Genomic DNA, 9,402 nt, shown 5'->3' on the forward strand with positions numbered 1-9,402 from the left:
AAGTCAAGTTAGAAGGATTAACTTTTGTTTGCGAACAAGTTTAGAATTAACTAAACTATGTTCTAGTGATTACAAGTTTAAACCTTCGAATAAGATAGCTTTATATGTATGAATCGAATAATGTTATGAACATCATTACTACCTTAAGTTCCTTGAATAAACCTACTGGAAAAGTGAAAAATGGATCTAGCTTCAACGGATCTTTGGATGGCTCGAAGTTCTTGAAGCAGAATCATGACACGAAAACAAGTTCAAGTAAGATCATCGCTTGAAATAAGATTGTTATAGTTATAGAAATTGAACCAAAGTTTAAATATGATTATTACCTTGTATTATAATGATAACCTACTGTAAGAAACAAAGATTTCTTGAGGTTGGATGATCACCTTACAAGATTGGAAGTGAGCTAGCAAACTTGAAAGTATTCTTGATTTTATGTAACTAGAACTTGTAGAATTTATGAAGAATACTTAGAACTTGAAGATAGAACTTGAGAGAGATCAATTAGATGAAGAAAATTGAAGAATGAAAGTGTTTGTAGGTGTTTTTGGTCGTTGGTGTATGGATTAGATATAAAGGATATGTAATTTTGTTTTCATGTAAATAAGTCATGAATGATTACTCATATTTTTGTAATTTTATGAGATATTTCATGCTAGTTGCCAAATGATGGTTCCCACATGTGTTAGGTGACTCACATGGGCTGCTAAGAGCTGATCATTGGAGTGTATATACCAATAGTACATACATCTAAAAGTTGTGTATTGTACGAGTACGAATACGGGTGCATACGAGTAGAATTGTTGATGAAACTGAACGAGGATGTAATTGTAAGCATTTTTGTTAAGTAGAAGTATTTTGATAAGTGTATTGAAGTCTTTCAAAAGTGTATAAATACATATTAAAACACTACATGTATATACATTTTAACTGAGTCGTTAAGTCATCGTTAGTCGTTACATGTAAATGTTGTTTTGAAACCTTTAGGTTAACGATCTTGTTGAATGTTGTTAACCCATTGTTTATTATAACAAATGAGATGTTAAATTGTTATATTATCATGATATTATGATATATAATATATCTTAGTATGATATATATACAGTTAAATGTCGTTACAACGATAATCGTTACATATATGTCTCGTTTCGAAATCATTAAGTTAGTAGTCTTATTTTTACATATGTATTTCATTGTTAATACACTTAATAATATATTTACTTATCATTTAACATAATTAACCAAGTGTATCAATATCTTAATATGATTCATATGTACCTAGTAAGACGTTGTTATAACGATAATCGTTATATATATCGTTTTCGAGTTTCTTAAATTAATAGTCTCATTTTTATGTATATAACTCATTGTTAAAATACCTAATGAGATACATACTTATAATAAAATCATGTTAACTATATATATAACCATATATATGTCATCGTATAGTTTTTACAAGTTTTAACGTTCGTGAATCACCGGTCAACTTGGGTGGTCAATTGTCTATATGAAACCTATTTCAATTAATCAAGTCTTAACAAGTTTGATTGCTTAACATGTTGGAAACACTTAATCATGTAAATAACAATTTCATTTAATATATATATAAACATGGAAAAGTTCGGGTCACTACAGTACCTACCCGTTAAATAAATTTCGTCCCGAAATTTTAAGCAGTTGGAGGTGTTGACGTATCTTCTGGAAATAAATGCGGGTATTTCTTCTTCATCTGATCTTCATGCTCCCAGGTGAACTCGGGTCCTCTACGAGCATTCCATCGAACCTTAACAATTGGTATCTTGTTTTGCTTAAGTCTTTTAACCTCACGATCCATTATTTCGACGGGTTCTTCGATGAATTGGAGTTTTTCGTTGATTTGGATTTCATCTAACGGAATAGTGAGATCTTCTTTAGCAAAACATTTCTTCAAATTCGAGACGTGGAAAGTGTTATGTACAGCCGCGAGTTGTTGAGGTAACTCAAGTCGGTAAGCTACTGGTCCGACACGATCAATAATCTTGAATGGTCCAATATACCTTGGATTTAATTTCCCTCGTTTACCAAATCGAACAACGCCTTTCCAAGGTGCAACTTTAAGCATGACCATCTCTCCAATTTCAAATTCTATATCTTTTCTTTTAATGTCAGCGTAGCTCTTTTGTCGACTTTGGGCGGTTTTCAACCGTTGTTGAATTTGGATGATCTTCTCGGTAGTTTCTTGTATAATCTCCGGACCCGTAATCTGTCTATCCCCCACTTCACTCCAACAAATTGGAGACCTGCACTTTCTACCATAAAGTGCTTCAAACGGCTCCATCTCAATGCTTGAATGGTAGCTGTTGTTGTAGGAAAATTCTGCTAACGGTAGATGTCAATCCCAACTGTTTCCGAAATCAATAACACATGCTCGTAGCATGTCTTCAAGCGTTTGTATCGTCCTTTCGCTCTGCCCATCAGTTTGTGGATGATAGGCAGTACTCATGTCTAAACGAGTTCCTAATGCTTGCTGTAATGTCTGCCAGAATCTTGAAATAAATCTGCCATCCCTATCAGAGATAATAGAGATTGGTATTCCATGTCTGGAGACGACTTCCTTCAAATACAGTCGTGCTAACTTCTCCATCTTGTCATCTTCTCTTATTGGCAGGAAGTGTGCTGATTTGGTGAGACGATCAACTATTACCCAAATAGTATCAAAACCACTTGCAGTCCTTGGCAATTTAGTGATGAAATCCATGGTAATGTTTTCCCATTTCCATTCCGGGATTTCGGGTTGTTGAAGTAGACCTGATGGTTTCTGATGCTCAGCTTTGACCTTAGAACACGTCAAACATTCTCCTACGTATTTAGCAACATCGGCTTTCATACCCGGCCACCAAAAATGTTTCTTGAGATCCTTGTACATCTTCCCCGTTCCAGGATGTATTGAGTATCTGGTTTTATGAGCTTCTCTAAGTACCATTTCTCTCATATCTCCAAATTTTGGTACCCAAATCCTTTCAGCCCTATACCGGGTTCCGTCTTCCCGAATATTAACATGCTTCTCCGATCCTTTGGGTATTTCATCCTTTAAATTTCCCTCTTTTAAAACTCCTTGTTGCGCCTCCTTTATTTGAGTAGTAAGGTTATTATGAATCATTATATTCATAGATTTTACTCGAATGGGTTCTCTGTCCTTCCTGCTCAAGGCATCGGCTACCACATTTGCCTTCCCCGGGTGGTAACGAATCTCAAAGTCGTAATCATTCAATAATTCAATCCACCTACGCTGCCTCATATTCAGTTGTTTCTGATTAAATATGTGTTGAAGACTTTTGTGGTCGGTATATATAATACTTTTGACCCCATATAAGTAGTGCCTCCAAGTCTTTAATGCAAAAACAACCTCGCCTAATTCCAAATCATGCGTTGTATAATTTTGTTCGTGAATCTTCAATTGTCTAGACGCATAAGCAATCACCTTCGTTCGTTACATTAATACACAACCGAGACCTTGCTTTGATGCATCACAATAAATCACAAAATCATCATTCCCTTCAGGCAATGACAATATAGGTGCCGTAGTTAGCTTTTTCTTCAATAACTGAAACGATTTCTCTTGTTCATCATTCCATTCAAATTTCTTCCCTTTATGCGTTAATGCAGTCAAGGGTTTTGCTATTCTGGAAAAGTCTTGGATGAACCTTCTGTAGTAACCAGCTAGTCCTAAAAACTGGCGTATGTGTTTCGGAGTTTTCGGGGTTTCCCACTTTTCAACAGTTTCTATCTTTGCCGGATCCACCTTAATACCTTCTTTGTTCACTATGTGACTGAGGAATTGAACTTCTTCCAACCAAAATGCACACTTTGAAAACTTAGCGTACAATTCTTCCTTCCTCAATACTTCTAACACCTTTCTCAAATGTTCACCGTGTTCTTGGTCATTCTTTGAGTAAATAAGTATGTCATCAATGAAAACAATGATAAACTTGTCAAGGTATGGTCCACACACTCGGTTCATAAGGTCCATGAACACAGTTGGTGCATTAGTTAAACCAAACGGCATGACCATAAACTCGTAATGACCGTAACGTGTTCTGAAAGCAGTCTTTGGAATATCATCTTCTTTCACCCGCATTTGATGATACCCGGAACGTAAGTCAATCTTTGAATAAACAGACGAGCCTTGTAGTTGATCAAATAAGTCATCGATTCTCGGTAGTGGGTAGCGGTTCTTGATGGTAAGTTTGTTCAACTCTCGGTAGTCGATACACAACCTGAATGTACCATCTTTCTTCTTGACAAACAGAACAGGAGCTCCCCACGGTGATGTGCTTGGTCGAATGAAACCACGCTCTAAAAGTTCTTGTAATTGGCTTTGCAGTTCTTTCATCTCGCTGGGTGCGAGTCTGTAAGGAGCACGAGCTATTGGTGCAGCTCCTGGTACAAGATCTATTTGAAATTCAACGGATCGATGTGGGGGTAATCCCGGTAATTCTTTCAGAAATACATCGGGAAATTCTTTTGCAATGGGAACATCATTGATGCTCTTTTCTTCAGTTTGTACTTTCTCGACGTGTGCTAGAACAGCATAGCAACCTTTTCTTATTAGTTTTTGTGCCTTCAAATTACTAATAAGATGTAGCTTCGTGTTGCCCTTTTCTCCGTACACCATTAAGGGTTCTCCTTCTTCTCGTACAATGCGAATTGCATTTTTATAACATACGATCTCTGCTTTCACCTTCTTCAGCCAGTCCATGCCAACTATTACATCAAAACTCCCTAACTCTACTGGTATCAAATCAATCTTAAATATTTCGCTACCCAGTTTAATTTCTCGATTTCGGCATATATTATGTGCTGAAATTAATTTACCGTTTGCTAATTCGAGTAAAAATTTACTATCCAACGGCGTCAATGGACAACTTAATTTAGCACAAAAATCTCTACTCATATAGCTTCTATCCGCACCCGAATCAAATAAAACTTAAGCAGATTTATTGTCAATAAGAAAAGTACCCGTAACAAGCTCCGGGTCTTCCTGTGCCTCTGCCGCATTAATATTGAAAACTCTTCCGTGGCCTAGTCCATTCGTGTTCTCCTGGTTTGGGTAATTTCTAATAATGTGGCCCAGTTTTCCACATTTATAACAAACTACATTGGCATAACTTGCTCCGACACTACTTGCTCCGCCATTACTCGTTTCGACACCATTTGTTCCTTTCGTTCTGTTAACCCCTGGTCCGTAGACCTCACACTTCGCCGCGCTATGACCATTTCTTTTACACTTGTTGCAAAATTTGGTGCAGAACCCCGAGTGATATTTTTCACACCTTTGGCATAGCTGCTTCTGATTGTTGTTGTTGTTGCGGTTGTTATTGTTGTTGGGATGATTGTTGTTGTTGTTGTTGTTGTTGTTGTTGTTGTTGTTGTTGGGCCGTTTGTTGTAGTTGCGATTGATGTTGCGATTGTTGGGATAATTGTTGCGATTATTATTGTAATTGCTGTTGTTGTTGTATTGGTGATTCTTATCACCGTTTTCCTCCCACTTTCTTTTGACTTGCTTCACATTGGCCTCTTCAGCCGTCTGTTCTTTAATTCTTTCCTCAATCTGGTTCACTAGTTTGTAAGCCATTCTACATGCCTGTTGTATGGAGGCAGGCTCGTGTGAACTTATATCTTCTTGGATTCTTTCCGGTAATCCTTTCACAAACGCGTCGATCTTCTCTTCCTTATCTTCGAACGCTCCCGGACACAATAGGCACAATTCTGTGAATCGTCTTTCGTACGTGGTAATATCAAATCCTTGGGTTCGTAACCCTCTAAGTTCTGTCTTGAGCTTATTGACCTCGGTTCTGGGACGGTACTTCTCGTTCATCAAGTGCTTGAATGCTGACCACGGTAGTGCGTACGCATCGTCTTGTCCCACTTGCTCTAGATAGGTATTCCACCATGTTAACGCAGAACCTGTGAAGGTATGCGTAGCGTACTTCACTTTGTCCTCTTCAGTACACTTACTTATGTCAAACACCGATTCGACCTTCTCGGTCCACCGTTTCGACCTTCTCGGTCCACCGTTTCAATCCGATCGGTCCTTCGGTTCCATCAAATTCCAAAGGTTTGCAGGCAGTGAATTCTTTGTAGGTGCATCCTACACGATTTCCTGTACTGCTAGATCCAAGGTTATTGTTGGTATGTAGCGCAGCCTGTACTGCAGCTATGTTTGAAGCTAGAAAAGTACGAAATTCCTCTTCATTCATATTCACGGTGTGTCGAGTAGTCGGTGCCATTTCCTTCAAAATAGTCAAATGGAACAAGTTAATCATACAGAATATTAAGAGTAGTTAATAGTATTTCGTAGCATAATATGAACTCATTTATAAAAGCTTTTTCTTCATATTAGCGTTTTATAAGTTTAAATTTGGGTAGTACCTACCCGTTAAGTTCATACTTAGTAGCTAATATACAATTCAACTACTACAATTCTATATGAAAAACTGATTATAATAATATTTCGCGTTCAAACTTTTATACAATATTTTACAAACTTACAATACCGCTTATTTTACATAAAGCATGAAATATAGCACACAATAACTTTGATACAAGATAGTTGTGAAGATAATTCTAGCTAGTACACAAGTCGTTCAGCAAAGGCAATAAAGACACGTAATTCATACGTCCAGAAACAAGTCATGCATTCTGGTTTTACTAGGACTACTTCCCATCCTTGGTCTTGTGGAACATAACCGTTATGGCCATTGATAAGACAGCGTGTTGTAACATCGTCAAAGGGACGAGGGTTACGTAATGACCAACAGTCTCGTAATAACCTAAAAACCTCATTTCTTACCCCAATTACCGACTCCGTCACTTGTGGGAACGTTTTGTTTAATAGTTGTTGCCCGATGTTCTTATTCTCACTTTGGTGAGAAGCGAACATTACTAATCCGTAAGCATAACATGCTTCTTTATGTTGCATGTTAGCCGCTTTTTTCTAAATCACGAAGTCCAATATTCGGATATATTGAGTCAAAATAATTTCTTAACCCATTGCGTAAAATAGCATTTGGGTTCCCCGCAATATATGCGTCAAAGTAAACACATCGTAACTTATGGATTTCCCAATGTGATATCCCCCATCTTTTGAACGAAATCCTTTTATAAACTAAGGCATTCTTGGAACGTTCTTCGAATGTCTTACAAACTGATCTCGCCTTAAATAGTTGTGCCGAAGAATTCTGACCGACTCTAGACAAGATTTCATCAATCATGTCTCCGGGTAGGTCTCTTAAAATATTGGGTTGTCTATCCATTTTGTGTTTTTATACTGTAAAATAGACAAGAGTTAGATTCATAAAAAAAAATACTTATTAATACAAGCAATTTTTACATATATCATAAAGCATAAGCACACTATATTACTTATATTACACCACACGAATACAACTATCTTATTCCGACTCGCTTGTTTCTTCTTCTTCGGTTTTGGTTCGTTTTGCCAAGTTTCTAGGGATATATGATGTTCCCCTAATACGAGCCGTCGTTATCCACATTGGTTTAGAAAAACCTGGTGGTTTAGAGGTTCCCGGGTCATTGTTACAACTTAAAGACTTCGGGGGTTGACGATACATATAAAGTTCATCGGGGTTAGAATTAGATTTCTCTATTTTTATGCCCTTTTCCTTATTATTTTCTTTTGCCTTTTTAAATTCAGTTTTGGTACTTTCTATAACATCATCGGAATTCTCGTCGGAATCCGATTCATCGGAGAATTGGTAATCCTCCCAATATTTTGCTTCCTTGGCGGAAACACCATTGACCATAATTAACCTTGGTCGGTTGGTTGAGGATTTTCTTTTACTTAACCGTTTTATTATTTCCCCCACCGGTTCTATTTCCTCCTCTGGTTCCTCCTCTTCCGGTTCTGATTCTTCTTCCGGTTCTGATTCTTCTTCCGGTTCTTCTTCGGGAACTTGTGAATCAGTCCAATATATATTCGACTCTTCGTTATTATTAGGTGAGTCAATGGGATTTGTGCTAGAGGTAGACATCTATCACACAATATCAAACATGTTAAGAGATTAATATATCACACAATATATACATGTTAATAATATATAGTTTCCAACAAAAATGTTAAGCAATCATTTTTAAAGAAAACACGGTCGAAGTCCAGACTCACTAATGCATCCTAACAAACTCGATAAGATACACTAATGCAAATTTCTTGTTCTCTAAGACCAACGCTCGGATACCAACTGAAATGTCCCGTTCTTATTGATTAAAAACGTTCCATATTAATTGATTTCGTTGTGAGGTTTTGACCTCTATATGAGACGTTTTTCAAAGACTGCATTCATTTTTAAAACAAACCATAACCTTTATTTCATAGATAAAGGTTTTAAAAAGCTTTACGTAGATTATCAAATAATGATAATCTAAAATATCCTGTTTACACACGACCATTACATAATGGTTTACAATACAAATATGTTACAACAAAATAAGTTTCTTGAATGCAGTTTTTACACAATATCATACAAGCATGGACTCCAAATCTCGTCCTTATTTAAGTATGCGACTGTGGAAGCTCTTAATAATCACCTGAGAATAAACATGCTTAAAACGTCAACAAAAATGTTGGTGAGTTATAGGTTTAACCTATATATATCAAATCATAATAATAGACCACAAGATTTCATATTTCAATACACATCCCATACATAGAGATAAAAATCATTCATATGGTGAACACCTGGTAATCGACATTAACAAGATGCATATATAAGAATATCCCCATCATTCCGGGACACCCTTCGGATATGATATAAATTTCGAAGTACTAAAGCATCCAGTACTTTGGATGGGGTTTGTTAGGCCCAATAGATCTATCTTTAGGATTCGCGTCAATTAGGGTGTCTGTTCCCTAATTCTTAGATTACCAGACTTAATAAAAAAGGGCATATTCGATTTCGATAATTCAACCATAGAATGTAGTTTCACGTACTTGTGTCTATTTTGTAAATAATTTATAAAACCTGCATGTATTCTCATCCCAAAAATATTAGATTTTAAAAGTGGGACTATAACTCACTTTCACAGATTTTTACTTCGTCGGGAAGTAAGACTTGGCCACTGGTTGATTCACGAACCTATAACAATATATACATATATATCAAAGTATGTTCAAAATATATTTACAACACTTTTAATATATTTTGATGTTTTAAGTTTATTAAGTCAGCTGTCCTCGTTAGTAACCTACAACTAGTTGTCCACAGTTAGATGTACAGAAATAAATCGATAAATATTATCTTGAATCAATCCACGACCCAGTGTATACGTATCTCAGTATTGATCACAACTCAAACTATATATATTTTGGAATCAACCTCAACCCTGTATAGCTAACTCCAACAT

The sequence above is a fragment of the Rutidosis leptorrhynchoides genome, chromosome 4 (genome assembly GCF_046630445.1).
Source record: "Rutidosis leptorrhynchoides isolate AG116_Rl617_1_P2 chromosome 4, CSIRO_AGI_Rlap_v1, whole genome shotgun sequence".
Classification (NCBI taxonomy): Eukaryota; Viridiplantae; Streptophyta; class Magnoliopsida; order Asterales; family Asteraceae; genus Rutidosis; species Rutidosis leptorrhynchoides.